We start from the raw sequence: 18,893 nt of genomic DNA on the forward strand, positions 1-18,893 counted from the left end.
TTTTCTTATAGGCGCTACTCAAATTGTTAATTCTGCTCCCAAATGCTAAGGAGTTACATAATGATAATAATTACCTTGCATTTCTATGGTATTTTCATGTCATGAGTATGTTCTACAAGCTGAACACGGGAATAAATGGAAATGCCACCATTTCTGGGGGTTTTACAGCTCCTGTCAGTGCTAGGCAGATAATCACGAATGATAACCTATCTAAATGAAATACTTCAGGCAGGCTTGTTTGGAATGCAGGCAGCCCCAGAATTGCAATTTTCACATGAAAATGTGGCGATTTACTTAAAGCTCCTGCTCTTCAAATCATGGGATCACAAAGTTTTTACTGGACATCTCTCTCTTTTGATCTGCAATTGAGAAAAGCTTGAATACAGGAAACTCAGAAGCTCGAAAACAAATGAAAGCAATCCCTGCTATATTGACTTAGAGGCAGCGTTATGATTTGAGAAGGAAGGGGAGGGTGCCCCCTCCCTTTTCAATATGTGCAGTCAGCAGGCATGGTTTTTGACATTATGCTGACTGCAACTTGTCACAAAGACAAGATGCAACCCACGTTAATTAATAGAGGCCTGGCAATCACTGCTCACACTGCTTCCAGCGATCTGTGTTCAAAGAACAAATCTGAGTCTGATCTTCACTCCGAGTAATGAATTATGGAATACCTGAAGCCTGGGAGTACAACATACATTACTCCACTGCTTACAGCCTGTGGCCATATTGTTATTAATTCTTTGCTTTATTGATTGTTCACATTAAACGTACGTGTTGGAAAGTCCTCCTGCTCCCTCAAGAAGCAAAATGCTCCCTAGATCCCTAGACTGAGGTTTATGGATGTCAGGATATATGGGAAAATCCTTCCAAATTTGTCAAAGATGTGAAATTGCAGAGGATTCATTTAACCACACTGAACTCCCATGGGCATGCTCCGATCTGGAGTTAAACTTCTTGAATTTGATCTGTTTCTGAAGGAGTTAAATTAAGTCATGGTGCAGCCATTTTAGTTTTGAATGGGAGTCTAATGCAGGGATTAGAGGAGGCTGAAATCAGCTTCTTTCTCTCTGTGAAGAACGCCCCTCAGTGTGATGATCCAAAAGGAAATCCATGTCCTTCCACAGCTCCTCCTGCAATCTTAGGGCCCGTTTTTAACCTTTGTCCTGGATAAAATAGTAAATGGAGCAGATAGCCACAAAAGAACACAGAAAATTAACATCCTGCACTTCATCAGTTGACTCAGCAGCCAGAGAAGGAGACCCTTCAGTTCTCCCTATTTATTTGCTCAGGATGGGAATGCCACTGCTTTTCACGCACAAACGTCAGACTGCCCTGGCCTTTGCAACCCTCACTGTCTTAGACATTTATGGGTGTGCAGAGAAAATGCCATCACATTGTTTACAGGCCTCCTGAAGGGGTTTAATCCAGAGGATGTACCAACTTCTTACATCTGAGCCCCTTCCAAGTTTCTTGGCGTTACTCCTGACAAAACAAAGGAGGAGCGGAGGTAGTCAGGAATTGCAGAAATACTGGCCCATTGTGCAGAACTTGCACGTGCTAGCCAGGCTTTAGAAAAATGCAGGAATCCATGGCTGATCCAGCAAAACGAGAGAACAAGATGAAGATAGCAAGCAAAGCCTGCCTTCTTTCCAAGCTGTGTGGTTTGTTTGTTTGTATCAGGACCACAGAGCAAAATGGGTGGATATTTTGTTTGTTTCTTTCTTTTTTTTTCTTTTTTCTTTTTTTAAACAGCAAGAATGACTTGGCATCAGGTTTTAATTTGAAGAAAGAAAAACAAGTCAATACAATCTAGATGATGGTATCGGTTGCTTAAACTGGCAAGCTTAAAAATTCCAAGGGTGCCACTTTATCATTTATAATTATCTAATGTTGCAGTGCCTTTTCCTTTATTCTGCTTGGTATTTGAATTAAACTGGAATCCAAAATCTCAAAGCCAAACCATTTGAAAGAGATTTTTAGGAGGAGAGGGAAGAAGACTTGCATGTGAATTCTTTTTAGTTGCAGTCCAATCTAAACCCACAAAGGCCTTAATGTGAAATTCTCATTTAATAAGGAACTGACATCCTGAAAAAGCAAGATGTGAGAATGTGTTAATATTTTCAAATCTGAACTGAACCACAGCCTTCATTCGACCTTGACTCTAAACCTCTAAAGCTTCTCTGCCTCACCCCATCTCCACATGCTGCACATGTAGCTAGTATCTCCCCTGCCACAATTTGGGTTTTGTGTGCCATTCATTTTGCTTTTCCAGCAAATTATCTTTTTCTCTTCCTTATCTATAAAGAGGTCAAAAAGGAGAATTACCGTGAGCAGGAAATCGCCATTATTTCCTTTCTCAGTTGCAGCCAGCTGCCAAGCACAATAAACACACCGAGCTGCAGCTAGGCTCCCTCTGCCGCTCCCCCTCCCAGACCTGGCCAAAGAAAGAAGCAAACCATCTAAACAGGAAACACTCTGGGAATTGGGAGAAGAGCGTGCTGTTTGCTGCGCTGAACAGCAGAGGGGGGCAGCAGAACGGAGTCTGTCCGGCCGCTCACGGGCTGCGTAGTCCAGCACCGGGAGAAGTCCCCAGTACCGGCTCCCCAACACTTAGGAGGCCCTAAATCCTCTCAGGCACTAGCATTTAATATATTTCCTCAATGGCTGTGAGGTGAATGAACCTTTTTGGCACCGCACCACACCATCTTCGGGGTGATGCGATAGGGATTGCCTGCTATTAACTCTGTGTTACACTCCTCGTGGTCCAGACCCGCAGAGATGTCGAATGCCTAACTCCCAGGCATTTGGAGTGGTCTTCACAGCCCTTTGAATGTGTATCAGCTGCTGTTTCCCTAGGATAAGTATGTATGAGCAAATGACACATCCAATTATATTCAATCAAATTCAAGCTAGAATATAAGAGACCCTGGAAAGAACTTCAGAGTGAGGGAAGTATATAGTATCATTACTTGAGCATTCATACTTTGCTGTGTCTGTAGTATCTATTTATTTCATACAGCTGATGCCGGGGGAGATGTGGGAGCTGACCCACTTAAAAGAGAGCAGAGGCCATTGGAACTGACTCATATAGGGTTGTGAGCCCTGTGTGTGAGGTGTTACGAAGCACTCAGCCTGGAAAAAGCTCATGGGAAGGGCTTAAATTTATGAAACAAAGGATGGGGAGGCCTTTTAAGAAGGCTGAAGACTACAAATATCAGCTGCCTCCCAGGTGATATGCAAAGCCTGGAAAAGAGGTTGCCTTGAAAGTCACCTGGTCTTCATACAGACCAGCACACAGACCTTTTAGCTGCCTGCTGAATAGCCTTGGCATGATATCAAGCTATGATTTGTAAGCAGATAGCCTGGAAAGCGTAACAGCCTTGCAGGACGTGGGGCTTGCTACAACCAATATAGGGTTTGCCACAGGGTCATATCCACTTCACATTGTGGTACACCCAGATTTGCAATACAGCATATGCCTGTAAGTTTGGGGAGAAATGGCCTGGAATAGCACTTTTTTGAGGTGGGCTCCTTCAGATGCAAGTACTAAGCAGGTAGAACACAGGAGGTACCTATGTTCTTTAGGTAACATATACCTAAAGAAAGCCATCCCTATTGTGAAGTTTGTTTGGGAAGCCAGGCAAAGACCCTCCATACGTTGGAGCAGATATGCATTTGTAGAAGACCCTAAACCCAAAGCCTCATTTTAAACAGACGGAGCTGAATACAGAATGAAAAGGGGCCACGGTGAATGGCATTTTCTGGAACAGAAAAGAAACACAGGGTCTTACGATTGTCCTTCTGGAGTTAAACCCTGCTACTGAAGGTACAGCAAATCTGGAAGTCCTGCTAGGGAACTTGTTGGAGGACAGTAGCTGAGAAGGCTGCTTTGAGTCTCCCAGCAGGGCACAATCCACTAGCTGAACTGGGGTGAACTGCAGCCAAGAACAGGCAATCAATGAGATGTGAGGGTCAAAAGTCACAGGCATTGGATGCATATTCTAGACTATATGTGCACATGTGCATCTGCACACATATGTACATGTTTGTGTGTCAAGCTCAACTAGTAGCTGAGGTGATGACCATATGTACAAAAATAACCAAATTGACAGTTCGGTAAAGAGAGGAAGCCTTGAACCTAAGCAATGAAGACTAAAGCAGATAAATCCATCAGGAGGGTATAAAAAGACTGCAAACCTGTAAAAACAGAGAGAAAGTAAAAGCACTTCAGGAACAACACAGAAACAGCCTTAGCTTCAATGGATGTGCAGTTAGTATTTGGGGAAAACATAGAATTAGAGGGCAGATTGAAGACTCCATCTAATAGCATGTGTTAAATTTAAGAAGTCGAGGATCCCAGCCCCAGTTTGAGAAGTCTTTGGGGGTAAGAAACTCTAGATGTTCTCATCTCTAAACTGAGTATGTGAATTAAAATGAAGAAGTCACCTGAAGGGTCATCCTGCCCCAAATTACTCTTAAGTATTTCAGCTCCTTCAACCATGCCATTCTGGCAACAATGGCATAATATTTTCATCAAAAGTAAGGCAGATAAAACCCCCTACATAAATTACAGGTAAATTGCACTGGAGTTCATTTTCTAACCAAACTGTGAGGTAATTTGTGTAACAGGGGTCTCTACACCAAAATTCCAGCCTGATTTCATTCATTCAGACTCCCCTTTTATTCCCTGCAGTCTTGCTGGCCTCTCTTCCTGCACAATGATGGTATCAACGTTGACTAAAACCTTGCATACATGATTTCAAGATACACTTTCACAAGCGTATCTTGAAATCTTCACAAATGCTTCTTGCCACAGTGAAGAGTCATGTCAGCAAATACTGAAAGCACCAGGCCCGTTAGTAACAGTAGCTATGAAATGAGAGCAGTGCAAATTGCCAGAGCATTAAGGCTGTTGCTTTTGTTGTGGAAAGGGAGTGCCAAAGCAGATTGCATCCACTAGACAAATTGAACAGAGCAAAGAAAAGATCCACTAGAATAATAGCTCACTGTCTACTTTCCCTGTAGCAATCTGTATTAATTCATCTCAGAACAACGAATGTATAGGAGCTGCCAAAGGATACTGCCAGAACTAGGAAGGGGGAAGAAAGAAGATGAGACACCCATGGCCCAAGTGTGGTGGGCATGACGCTGGGCTGAAATATGTTGTTTCAAAAGCACTTACAACAGCTCTGACACGGGGAGGGACTCAGATGTGGAAGTGGTGTTAAGACATCTGTGCCTGCTGCCAGAGAAAATCCTGAATTCCTGCCCAGGACCCTGATGGGTGTCCCTCAGCCCAGGGAAAGTCAGGCACAGACCTGCAAGAGGTGTTTTCAGCCTCTGGGACCTGCGGAGGGAGAGGGCTTGCAGGGGTGTGAGGAAATGTCACCCAGCTTCCGAGGACAAAAGCAGCTTGTCAGAGCTGGATAAATCCAGCTTGTGGTCACAGGGAAGTTACAGGCTTGTAGGGCAGGGCACAGGTACTGAGATGCCAGTCAACATGGATGGATAAATTGGATCTGGAAGCAGACATAATGCTGAAAGGAAAGTAGCTAGAGAAGGCAGTGCATGGCATCAAAGCCCCTTTATGAAGAGGGTTGAAGGAGAAATGTAAATGGGAGAAAAGTCCTTTACTTCATGAGTGCCTGTTGCTGGCCACTACGCCTTCCCAGCGCAGGAGTACATTTGCTAGAGGGTTGCTAATGCAGACACGGATAGCATAGCACTATTTTATTAACAGACATATTTTATGTACTGGGTATTTTGTCACCTGCAACTGCAGTGTTGGCATTCCTGGGGTCAAATGTAGCTTGTAACACTGTCACAATTAGCCCTACACAACGATTTACAACAGGATCCCGGAAAATAAGTATTGGCATTTGATCTGGTCATGGTGAAAGATTTTTAAGGATCAAAGTAGACACAACCTTTGTTTTATAGCTTAACTAAAAGATCCTTATGAAACCAGAGAGCCTACAATTAACTTTATAAGAATACCTAGCAATGCAAGCACATTGCTCAGGCTGCTCCCTGATCACTCCCAGCAGAGCACCAGCTCTTTCAGTGAACAAAGCAAAATCACTTGCTTTCTCCCCACATGGAAAATAAAATTAGACTAAAAGAGATGTAAGGCTACAAGGGAAAGGAAAATTGGAAGGTTTAAGGAGAGAGGACAGACGGAAGGGGGGAGAGGAAAATGACTACTGAGGAATATTTGTCTTGCTTCCTAGTATTTTTGTGTGTTATGGCCCTATTTTGGGCCGCAATGTTACGCAAGTTCCCCAGCGTTTTCTTACCCGCTATAACACTGGTGGAGCCAGATGGATTCTGCCAAAAGAGGCTCCCACCTCTGTTTTGACTTTTGCATTCAGCAGTGGTACACAGTTGTTTTTTCCCTTAGCAGATATTCTGCAGAATGGCTTCATGTTGGCTTTGTTGCTTCCAGCAAGAAGAACATCCAAAACCCATAACCACACAATAACATCAGGGTGAGGTTTAGTCAGCCACAGATTTGGGAACTGATTTCAAACACAGGCAGTAGATTTTCCCTCACATATAACTTTTCTATTTGTTTTCATACTTAAAATTCTCAGAAATAGTTCGGCAGAGAGTCATACAAATAAAGCATAGTGAGACTACATGGAGCCCAGGGCATACAGCATAAGGGCTGAGATTTATTAGAGACTTTAATGTGAGAAAAACATTGTCATTACTCATATGTAGGAAGTGGCTGCTTCCCTTAACTAGAGTGGACAGGGGAGCTTAGTTGAGCCCCCTTCATTGTGTGATACAGATAAAGCATTTCCAGCAGCATCCCTGCTGTGAGCATGAGTTTCTTAGGAGAGAGAAGCAGCATGTAAGATTTGAGCATAAGATGAAGATTATGACTCAATGCACATTCTGTATAGGCCAGCTTCACATAAGGGCACTGCACACAGCAGCAATGGTGGCTTGCAGTTACACAGCTCACAGCCCTTTAACAACTCAAGCACCCCACCTAGCAGTGGGTATTTTAAAGAGGAGCAGCTGTTACGGCGGGTAGTCCTTCCTCAGTGCCATTGCTGCAGAATGCTGCCTGTATAAGTGGCAACTGAGCACAGACCAATAATTTCTGTACTTCTGCAGTACAGTCAAGGCTGAATAGCTCAAAAAATGTAATTATGATAGAAAGAGTATCCTGTGTAACCAGGGTTCCAGGTTCCTTCTTTGATACCTGCCAGTGACATGCCTGAGCAGTCTCACGCCAGCTCTGTATAAGCAACTATCTCCAGTATATTAAGTGCTGTCCCACAGAGAAGTCACCTGCACCCTCCTGTCTGCCTCAGTGGACCAAACCTCTGGAAATGAGCTACAGTCACTAGAAATGTCAGGCCAAGCTCAGGTATGTTATTTGCAGGTAGAAATAATGTTTCAGAGGGTGGTATTCACTTACACCAAGGCTGGGTCTGCCCTGTGGCCTGAAAGTGCTAAATGAAGCATTAAACAAAGCAATGCATGATGGTGGTTTGAGCAGATACTACACAAGTATCAGGGCTAAATGGAAGAGACAGTTTCTAAGGCTCGCTAGTCTTTATTTGGGAGCTGAACTGATGTAAAGTTGAAAATTGAAACTGATTTTAAAAAATCAGGTCCTATGATTAGAAGATTTCCAGAATATCATTTTAGTCAGTACTGTTCTCCACAAAATAAGTCTTGCTAGTAGGACGGATGCCGCCAGAGCACTGTTAAAAAGATAAGCAACATTTACCTTTACTGGTGCTGTCCTACAGGGAAGTGACACTGCAAGGATACTGCAATAACAGTGCAGCATGAAAGCATGAAGTGCACTACACCTAGCTTGCTCTTGGAAGACCACAGATTTGACTGTCATGGAGGACAAGGCAGAGCTTGGGTAACCCCACTCCAGTTAAGCACTAGCTATGGCATATTGCAACCAAGACATTTCCTCAAGGTGGAAAAATATTTGTCAGAAGGAGCTTTTTTTGACTCTACCTCCCATTGCAGTACTGTTTGGGGATTTCTAGTACCTCTATCAGGCTTAAGGAGAAATGCAGCCATCTAGTACTCACATAGAAGTCCTTTGAATAGTTAGTTTACTGTGTTTTACCATGGGTACAAACCCAGCCCAGGAATGGCTGTGTCTTGTGATAACCACAGGCAAATTCAGCACAGAACCATGATTAGATGCATATTGAGGCAGATGTTCTTGTCTGTTGAGGCCTGGGAATTTTTCAAGATACATTCCAGCAAGTCCTTTTGAAAACCAAGTCAGAATTTGAAAATATTTCTCCTCTTTTCATTGGCTTCCAAGCAAAACCCACCATGTCTTGCCCATGCTGCAAATGTTTAGGAAATCCACTCCACATCTGGACAATTAAACTGCCTGGAGGTGCTCCAGCGCTGGACTTTGAAGAAAACACTTTAAACGCTGAAAGAAAACACTGATAAACCAAAAATAAGGAGATGGGTGGATCCTATCAACTTTCATAAATCCAAGATCATGTGCATATGTATTTAATTGCAGAAGTAGTTTCTGTTCTGCTTTGAATTGCATTAATCTGAAACATTTTTATTGCTCCTCACATTTACACTTTGAGATTTTCCCCAATGTGCTTTTTTAATTAATAGCATTTCAAACTGATGAGATAACTTTCAAGCAAGATAACTGTTGCCCTGTGCCACTACATACCATATTGTATCAGTTTATCTTTGAAAGGTTTAATACATAGCGTGACATTTCAGAGCTTTCCTCCCCATGGGAAATGACTATGCCCAATATTCCCTTCCTGTCCCCTTTTTAAATTGCTCTTTTGGCTTCTTGGTTTTGCTGGAGGGTTTGTAGCCCAGTTGTGAGTGCTTGCTGTGGTGTGAATGTTTTTCTACTCCCTTTAGTGTGAAATTCCAGGTACAGTATTATGTCACATCAGATCTCTGTGAAAAAATGCATCTTGGCTCCAAAAGAAAAGATTAATGGAAAAATCATTCCTAACCTGCCAGGAAAATATTTTTTCTCCTTCAGCATGAAAACAAAGTGTAGAGTCAGCTGAGAGGTCTAAGGATTAAAGGGAAAGTACTGTTCCGAGCTTCTCTTAACCTCCGATCCCAAATTATCTAAAGGAAGTGGAACAAATAAAGAAAACCAACCTTGTTTATTCCTATATAACAGAGTCCATCATTAGCAGTGCTTTACATTGGTATAAACATTACTGCTGGGTTTACCAGCAGTGCTGTTTTCAGCAATTGTGTCTAGCAAAATAGCTTGAAAGATTATTGGATAATACAGAATGACACCTTCGGCTTCAGAGCCACTTTGTCCTTTACCTGTCTAGCAGCCTCAGGAATTTTCTAGTGCTAAGTAAAAGCAATGGATTGTAACACAGGCAAGCCTGGATCTTTACTGTTATATTTTACTAAACTGGCTACAGTGCATTAAACTACAGAAAAGACAAATAAATACGGAGGAGGAAGAGGTGAAAAGGACTGACACAGCAAATTTTATGTTCTTGTACACAAATAGCAAGTACTTGGCCAGAAGGGTGTACTCAGCTGAGGGACACATGGAGCAAATTTGAGTACTGCGTGCTCTTCCCATCAAACTCCTGATGGCCCCAAGGAGAGGTGTGTTCTGCCCCAGTGTGAGTGCTGCCCTGTGAGGCAACGCACAGTGGCCTGGTGCCCCAATTAGGCAGAGAAGAGCTGCCTCATCCCAATAGTCAAGCTCCAATGCACTTAGTGGAGAGCAGAATGTTCAGCTACTCTGGGTCACACAGAAAAGTTCATTAGCTTTGCCTGGTAATCTTACTCACTGGGATACTAAGGCAGCTGATGGCTTTTCTGGCCTTCTTGTGGCAATTGCAGAGCTGCTGCTTCCTATTAGCAGCAAAAAAATGGTGCCTCCATCAATTTCTCCCTAAAGAGCTCAGTGGGCCTTGTGTGCCTTGGTCCCCTCTCTGTTACACAGACAGAGGGGCAGGAGAGCCAAGTTCCCTATAATGGGGCAATGCTTTGGGTATGTGTTTGAGACATTTTGGTGCCAATGGGGCACTCGCAGCTGGTCACAGGAAAGAAACCAAAAGAGGGGGAAGCATCCTTCAAAATCTTTTTTGCAAGCACCCAGACTAACATGCCAACATAAAACAAAGGGGGTAGTATAGCACAAAGATCTGCTCCAGCAGTTACTAAAATCGACAGGAACATTAACACCACTTTGAAAGGGAATTTGATAAATGCCTAACTTGAAGCTGACCAAGGAGAAATGAAGCGTGGCAGCCAAATTTTTTTTCAGAGAAAGCAATGCTACAAAGTGTGAGGCAGAACCAGCAGAAAACAGGGACTCAGAAGATGGAATACACCAACAGGCTGAGAAACCCTGCACTCTGCTCTTCTTCATTTCATTCTGAAATGTCCTTATGCCAAGTGGCAGCAAACTAGGGGAGCAAGCAGGGGTCAGAAACTAGAAATACTATCCCAAACCTAGCAAAGATTCTCATCTTAGCATGCCTCATACTCTTGATCAATCCAGCACACACACACACAAAAAAACCTTGGCAAAAGACTGAGCATTTCAATTGGATAAATTACTTCCACATTTAATCAGCCAACACTGAGCTGTATTTATTAGTGAGTGCAAAACTTCTGGCAATTTGAGGCAGTTGCTTATGTCATTGTCTTCTCTAATGCTATTAAAACACTGCTACGTTATCACTATGGAGTCTGACAAAACATTTGTTGTGTGGAACACGACTCAAAAGTCACGAATTTTAACCAAATTTGGATGTAAGGACAACATTTTTTCATAACTGAATTATGTTTTCTGCCATCTCTCCGGCTGGTTCCACAGCTCAGCTCTTACTGAGGTCTCTCCTCAACACTTGACTCATCACACTCCTGGAGAAGAGCTGCACAGATAACAAGCACTTGGGGCTGATGAGTGAACCCTCAAATCAAATGCGTTGGGACCTCAAATGAAACATGCTAAGTTTTCATGTAGAAATTAATAGCCATAATGTTTTGTCTTTGGTCAAACAGATTGGTTTGGTCAGCCTGACTTGCAATGCCTCATCTGGGGAGTGCCGGGAGTGGTAGGCTCTTCAACACGTTCCTTGGGTATAAAAACTAAATTTTATTTCCAAATAAAAACCGATTTTAGGAGAAAATACTGAAGACCTAGATTTCAGCCACCTTAAAAAGCTTGCTTTATAAATTGACAAATTCAAAGATAATTGTCCTTGTCTTGAATCTGCATTTTTGGTCACATTTGAACAAAAAATGCAAAACCACCACCAAGATCCACCCTTGAACAGTTGTTTGCTTCCACGTTATTTGAACTACTAACAGAGTACTTTAACAAATTTTCAAGCTAAATTAAGCCTCAGTAATTCAGAAGTTCTACTGTGCAGTGAAGCAATGCTGTAATTGACAGATCAGTCTCTATTTAAATTAGCTCTTGGGAGGATTAGCTATATGGGGATTAAATCCTTTCATATCTGACCCAAATCCCCCCCAAATTAATATTAGCTCCCTAAGTCAGCTGGTTTAAAATGTACTTTGATCACCTGGGGAACTTGTCTCTACTTCTGACTGGCAGGATTGCTGTATTAAACTCATCGCTCTTCTCTCTGGTCTGACCCTGAAAACATGCCATGAGCCTTGTAACTCCACACAAAGAGACTCACGTTTCACATCCATGCAGGTACATATTTGTGCCATCTGCAAATGAATTCTTATAATCTTCTTTTTTTTCTTGATTTGCTTGGAAGCCAAATACAGGATTCTTAATAAAATAAAAAGAAAGAAAGAGTAAAGGCAGAATATTCCAGGGTGGTCCTCATCTTCTCATCTTGAGTTTATATTGTTATATGCCAGGGATGGAACATATGGGCAGAATGGAATGTTAGACAGGCAGAGTATTAGGAACAGACAGAGTAGCATAAAGCAAGCAACCTTCATGTAACTAATTTACTATGTGTTAAACTGGATCAAATTCCTACAAATGTGATGTTAAACACTTACGTATGGCAGTATATTTTTATGGAATGGGATTAAGAAATGATGTAAATTTCCAAGCATAAAATTTTGGCTAATCAAAATCTTTTGGCAAGTTAGCCATTTTCGTTTTGAATGAACACTCCATATTACCACTTTGTCTCTAGGAAAGACCGCGTCTTCATATAGATCCTTTGAAAATTAAATGAATAATTTATTTTCCTGACTCAAAGGATTTTCCCTGCACCACTAGCATCCCCATTTATTTCCATATATTTTATTCTGTACAAAGCAAGGGGGTGTTTTAGTGGGAACAGACCTTATATGTGAAATACAAGCACTTAAGCAAGTTTCCTCAACTTCTGACCTATTAGCAGCAAAAACCTGTCAAGAGATCCTGCAGCAGAGGAATTTCTGTTTAACAAGGAATGCCAGCACCTGACAAAATGTGTGGCTTTTGGAGAAGAGGTTATAGCAGTATATAGCAGATTATAGCAGTCCCCAAAGTTATAGACGGAGACTACATCATCACCCAAGTCTCTAATAATGTGTTTCAAGATGAAGAAAAAAACTTGTTACAGCACAGATCTGGCTCTGCTGTTTCCTCCTGGTTTTGCATGACTCAACCCTCAGCTGCAATGATGTGACTGGAGTTACCCTTTTGATCTGACCAGTTGAAATTCAGGATCTTGTCTATTCAAGCCAGAAGGAGAACTGGAGGTGGACTGAGACATCATCTGAATAACTCCCTCTGTGTGCAAACATATTCAAGGTCTATTTCTTACACACAGGAAGCCTTGAACCACCCCACTCACAGATCTAAATTTCTTTCAGCCTACTTTTGGACCATATGCCTCCAGATCCAAGCGCTCCAAGTCAGGAGTGGCATCTCTGGCCACAGAGAGACCCGTAACTCATCATTTCGTGAGATTTTCCTCCTACCTGGCTGAGCAGATCAGCATCCTAGCAGAGGTGCAAGAATGGTGCTGCCATCCTGCCCCGCTCCCAGCTGCATCAAAGGACACGTATCCATTTGCATGAGGCTGAGCCCAAGCACATCTATCTCACCTCTCAGGGTTTCCTCAGGGGAAGTGATCTTAAACCATTCATTTTTAATCAAATCTAATTGAGAAACAACATCACCTGGGGAGCCAACTCTGAGCCACTGCGCCCACCTAAGGTAACTGAGAAGCATTATATTTCTGTGCCAGGATCTTCAGCTGTACTTCTGCCCTAAGAAAGGCAAATTATGGCAACTCTTTGTGTATCTGGCAGAAAGCTTCTTGGTAATGCCCTGTGAAGCACAGCTAGGGTGGCAGAGTAAACAAAGGAAGCAACTCAGAATTGGTACAGTCACACTTGTAGCAAGATGCAAATGAAACCACTGGCTCTTTTAAGTGCTTTGGCTTGCTGTCACAGCTCTTGGGGACCCTGCAAAGCCCACTAGCAGCAGCAAGCACAAGGAACAACACAAATGCTGCTCTTTGCACTGAAAAAATTCCATTTGAAAGGCTTCACCCAGCTAGTCTGAAATATGGAAGAGAGGGGCTGTGTGGCTTTCTGGAGGCAGGCAGCACTCCTGGAAATGGTGTCTTGAGCAAAACGAGGAATGTTTCTTTGTTTTGGAGGAAGAGGAGGAGGGATGGTGGAAAGAAGGTGGCTCTAAGGAGAACCATATGAGCAAGAAGGAAGGAATCATTTTGTTTTCTTTACCGTCTAATTAAAAAAGCATGCTACAGAACATTTAGACTATGGAAAGGGCCATGTCTCTGGGACTACCTATTTTGATCTGTGGGATGCTCTTGAGCACAAAGGATATATTATGGGCAAAAGGCTGAGTGACTTAAGAGTCACATCCACCACATGACATACACCAAAATGTCTGGGCATGTAGAATGTGCAGATGCTTTGCCCATAAAGCTGTGTTGAAGGGCAGAGACTGCCTGAGAGAGAGCCCCACTTCCAGTTAATGCAGATAAAATTAGCAATCAGGAAAATGGAGGCGGGTGGACGTGCAGGGAAACATTCCTATTGTGCAGCAGATGTTTTCAGCCTGCTCAGTGGAGTCTTCTTCCAGTTTAAAATCAGGGAGGCCAAGGTGAGGGGACACAGACCAGTTCAGGAGTTAATAGTCCTGTTGCCTAATTTTTCTACTAGTGAAATGTCAGGGTGTGTTCCCTTGCACTTTGGGATGTCTAATTCCCTCCTCCTCTCATGATTCCTGTCCTGTAAATGCTTTTACTGTCGCTGGTTAACGAATTCACTTAAACCTAGCAACTTACCTACTGTTTGAGCAACAAACAGTAACTACTGTTACCTACTAGTTTGAGCAACAGATAGTTGATATTTACCGGGCTGGAGTTAGAAATAATCCTTGTGTTAAATTTGAATATTGATTCTGAGGTAACCAGTCAACACAGAGTGTAGTCCATAAGTAAGAACAGATGCAAAATTAATCACATACTTTTTTTTCCTGTTTCCTATGACTTGTCTATTCTTTCTGTTAAACCCTGAGTCTTCCCATCTTTTCCTTGCTGCAGAGAATGACACCTGCATGCCAAGCTCACAGGCAAAACTGCCTTCTACAGTCTTTCTGCTGGTAGACACAGCCAAGTTCTCATCCATCCTTGCAATCCCAGGAGTCACTGTAATGACAATGTTATGTGTGACCAAAGTGGTGCCAGGAGGTGCAGGCTGCAGCATGACAGGAACCAAATGTCCCTAAGTGGCCAGTGGCCAGAAAGATGAGAGCACATACCACAAGAAACACTGCCGTATGTCTCCCTGTATCTTTGCTTTCCTTGCAACAGAAAGGCTTTTGTCTGACCTACCATGGCAGTTCCTATGGCTTGTTTTATATTGTTTTCTTAACCGCCTGTTCCCACAGCGATCCTGTATACCAAGGAGAAAAGCCCCAGAGGTTTATCTTAGCTGGAGTGGATTAAAAATGCCTTCAGGCACAATGCTGCCCAAGTACTCAGTTGGCAGTGCTGCAAGGGGAAGGAACATAGCATAGTAAAGCTGCTAAAAATGGTCCCGTACATTCTCCCTTCAAGTTCCCCAGGCAAGGAAGCTTGCTCATCTGGCATGGCTGCTGAACAAGCAGTTCCAAGGACTGGGTAGGGAGTCCTTATGGGCAACAGGAATGAATAGAGTCCATCCTGCTCTCAGGAGGTCTCTCCCAAAAAGGCCACCAGGCTTGACACTGCACTGACTTCTGCTGACTAGTGGTATTAGAGAGGCTGGACTCTATAATAAAGAGTCTGACAGAAGGGGCTCCTACAGCTATTGCTTTCCTTGCCCTGCTGCCTTTGTTAGGAAGGATTTAAAAGTTTTGAGGGGCAGGCTATGAATAGGCTTTGTTCTTTGCCCTGTAGGAAAGTTGTAAAGGCAAACGAGAGACGTGCACTGTGGCAAGCTGACTGTGCTTATATCTGGTCTTAATAGCATCCTGCCTGCCATTTTGACACCACAAGACTAGGATTTCACAGTGAAAAGACATAAATCGACATTAGTTACCTTGGAGAGTATAAACGAACTGTAAAGTACACAATGTGCTTGGCTACTGCAGTAAGAGCACCAACGTGCCACAATCCATGCCACATGAATTTTGGGCAGTTGAACATAGCCTCTGCCTGTTCTTATTGAGAGCCACAATTAGTTAGTATACCTTCCTAACTCAAAACAACAAAAGGATGGAGCGTAACTACAGGAAGACTCCTTAGGACTATTGCCATAGGTGTTGTTTATCCTGAGGTTATCAATGACTGTCAGATCCCAAGCCCTCCCAAAATGCAGGTTGAGAGAAGCCAGTAGGGATCGAGCAGTGATATAAAAGGATGTGGCTGGGAAGGTGGTGGAGCTGTTGATCAGTGCTGCCTTGCCCTACGTGGGACTAAAGATGTGCCTGTCACAAGGACAGGGTAAGTTTTCCCCTGGAGGAAAGCTTGTCTCTCCCTCGCTGCACCTTTCTCAGTGGCCTCAGGCAGTGAGGACCCTTTCAGTTTGGTCTAAAGATGTCTCTCCACCCTCCAAGCCCTCTGCTCAACTCTGTCCTCAGCTGGGTCCCTGCAATCCAGAAGAGTGGCTTGATCTGCTCTTTATTTCTGTCCTGAAACTTGGACAGCCAAGAAAGGCACTTTAAGTATCTCAGTTGGCTGTCTTAAAGGGTCCCTGCTGTCAGTAAGGAGAGGATACAGGTGGCTCCATAATGTCCAAAGACAGTTTCAGTATGTCCTTGGAAGAACGTGTTGTTCATTTTCTAGGGCATGTATCTGAAAAACACTGACTGGATATTAAAAATAATAAACATTTGTTAGGTAATAAATCCCAGACTGTGCTTTCTTGATAAACTAGATGATTGTGTAGGACTCTTCAGTGGCTGCAGGCAGATTCTTTCATGGTGGTGTCATTTGTTTTGAGCTTTGCTCTTTGTTACCTGGTTTTGCCTAGACCCTTCTCTACAAATGAGAAAAAAACCCCTCTAATTGCCCTTTGTGTAATCTTAAGGGAGAAATTCAAGTAACTGGTAAGGTAATAAATCCTTACTACAGATCATCACTCATTTTTCTTATGAATATAGTTAAGACTTTTACTACTGGTTGGAGAGGGAGAAAGCAAAGGTTAGTGCAATTCCTCTGCTTTGTTACCACAACAGACCTCAAAAAATAATAAATCCCTCCCTCTCTCCAGCTATTGCACTAGTCCAAGTCTATGCAGTGGGACTGTGAGTCATGTCACCAACAGCTCTGCAAGTACAGAGCTATTTCTACAGCCTAACAAAAGCAATTCTGTAGCTCAGGATGACAGATTCATGAAACATCTGTGAAAGGTCATGAAACAACCTGCCTCTCTGGGACAAACAGGCTTCCTTCTGAGGTCCCACATTTCAGTGAAAATCTCTGTTTCCCGGCACATGTTGCCAGAAGTTGTATTAAAAATATCATACCATAAAAAGGAAAAAGTGTTGCTATAGCACAGTGCTGTTTTATTTAGGTCTTTTAGCAACCTCAGAAGGGCAGTTGTAATATTTTAAGAAAACAGCAAGCCAGCAGCCAGGTATTAGTATTCTTCACACTGTGCAGATGCTTCCTTGCATCCAAGCCACATCCATCCCCGCTGTCTGTTTCCTTCTCTGTATAACCTGTGCAGCTTTAGGGGCCAGAGGCTGCATATTTTCTGTATCTCTCCCTTTTCCATTCTGGAGACTATTCCCAACAAACTAAGACAGTTACAAGGGTATCTCCAAACAAAATAGGCTAACTGGGGGTAAGGGTGAGGTGAGGGGTGAGAAAGACCCTTACGGTAGGTCCTGAATCAAAGTTAGCTTGGGAATCTGTGAGTCCACTATGAAGGGAAAATCTGCATCCTTTGGAGAGCAGAAAGAGATTCCACCTCTGGGATGAGTCGATCTGCAGATCACCATGTAGCAGTTTCAAAGCAGAAATCCCCTCCTGTGGGTTTTAACACAGGAGGGGGCAATCTGGCTCAGGTTTAAAAAAATCCCCAACCTTTTAAATCCCTTGGAACATAGTTTGCCTTTCTGTTTTGTCACTTAGAATCGTAGGTGCTGCTACTGCTCTATTCATTGTTACACCAGGCTAATACTTTCCATCATACCCATTGTTTCCAGTTGCTTGTAACTTTGTCAGACTTCAGTTTTAAAGGTCTGAAGTCTTCCATGCTCGTTCTTTGCCTAAGGTCAATTACAACATACCCCTGAAAGTTCAGATGCTTTCCAGAACAAAAACTAGCAACAAAGGCAGGCTTCCCCATCCACTTGCGCAGATCACTGTGAAGATTCAGAGCAGGAAGTTGCAATTTGGCAGGAAGACAACAATGAAGTTAGAAAGGTGTGCCACACCATCTCACTGATGGTTCTTTTTAATCCAGTTGACATAGACTTGATAAGCAAGGCACCAATGCCTGCCCCTCCTGCATACATAGCTGAGTTTGGTGAGTTCTCAGTTACTCTGTTCCTGAAGCAGAGTGCAGGTGGTAGAAGCTCAAGCTCCTGCCACTCACATTGCAGGCACTGGTGAGCCTGGTGCTGTTCAGAAGGGAACTGTGTGCGGTTCTCATGCCATACGGGAGAGAGATAATGTGGCACACAGTCTGCCAGAATCTGTTTTAGGCTGATGCTGTGGTCAGTGCTGCAGTGATAGAGCAGCCCCGCATTCCCAAGTCACCAGGCAGACACGTCTGAACCATCTCATCTGTGCCATTGCCACAACCCTGTCTGTAAAACTGGGGAGGATGCACTTCTCAATAATTTTATCAACCATTGCTATGAACACAGCATGCTAGTAATATAAATTGCATTGGTACCAAGCCTGCCCTGGTTCAGTTTGGAAAAAGAACAAAAAGCACTAGGCAGCCCCCCTTTGTGGGCTGGTTCTTTGAGTAGCTCTCAGCAAAACCACCAGAGCAGAAACAGCCAAATGAACCACGGCTCACAGTCCCTTCACCGTATTTCCTGAATTGCTTTGACCTGACAGAGGACAAAGGATGCAGCGAAGGCATCACCATCACACAGCTGCACCATTTCCAGGTCTGTGGCTCCTGACATCTAAACTGCCTCCAGCCTAATGGATGGACCCAAGAGACTAAGTTCCCCAATCTCGACTGTGTTCAGGTTGCTTCGTACTACTGACATATGGAGGAAGCAGCAAGACAGAAATAAGCTCTCGGGTAAAAGACATTCTTAATGCTGCTTCTTCATGCATGTACATTTTGATACATCATTCATTTTTAAATAGTATTTAAACAAGCATGAATTAAAAGTTCTCTTTGCAAATGTTAATGCTCCAAATACCTAGGACTGTATGCTCCATTAACTTTCAAGGAAGTAAAGACTCACGAGTGCCAGAATTATTGCTGAAAATAAGGTCTAAGTTGCTTAGATC

General features: G+C 43.1%; 1 long non-coding RNA gene across 1 annotated transcript in view; it reads right to left on the reverse strand.

The window, feature by feature from the left end:
- The window catches only part of LOC133211034 (uncharacterized), a 70,855-nt gene that overhangs the window by 682 nt on the left and 51,280 nt on the right, over positions 1–18,893 (reverse strand). The window lies entirely within an intron of this gene.

The sequence above is a fragment of the Neopsephotus bourkii genome, unplaced genomic scaffold (assembly GCF_033783945.1).
Source record: "Neopsephotus bourkii isolate Nb327-2 ecotype Australia unplaced genomic scaffold, CSIRO-AGI_Nbou_v1 NB_549, whole genome shotgun sequence".
NCBI lineage: Eukaryota > Metazoa > Chordata > Aves > Psittaciformes > Psittacidae > Neopsephotus > Neopsephotus bourkii.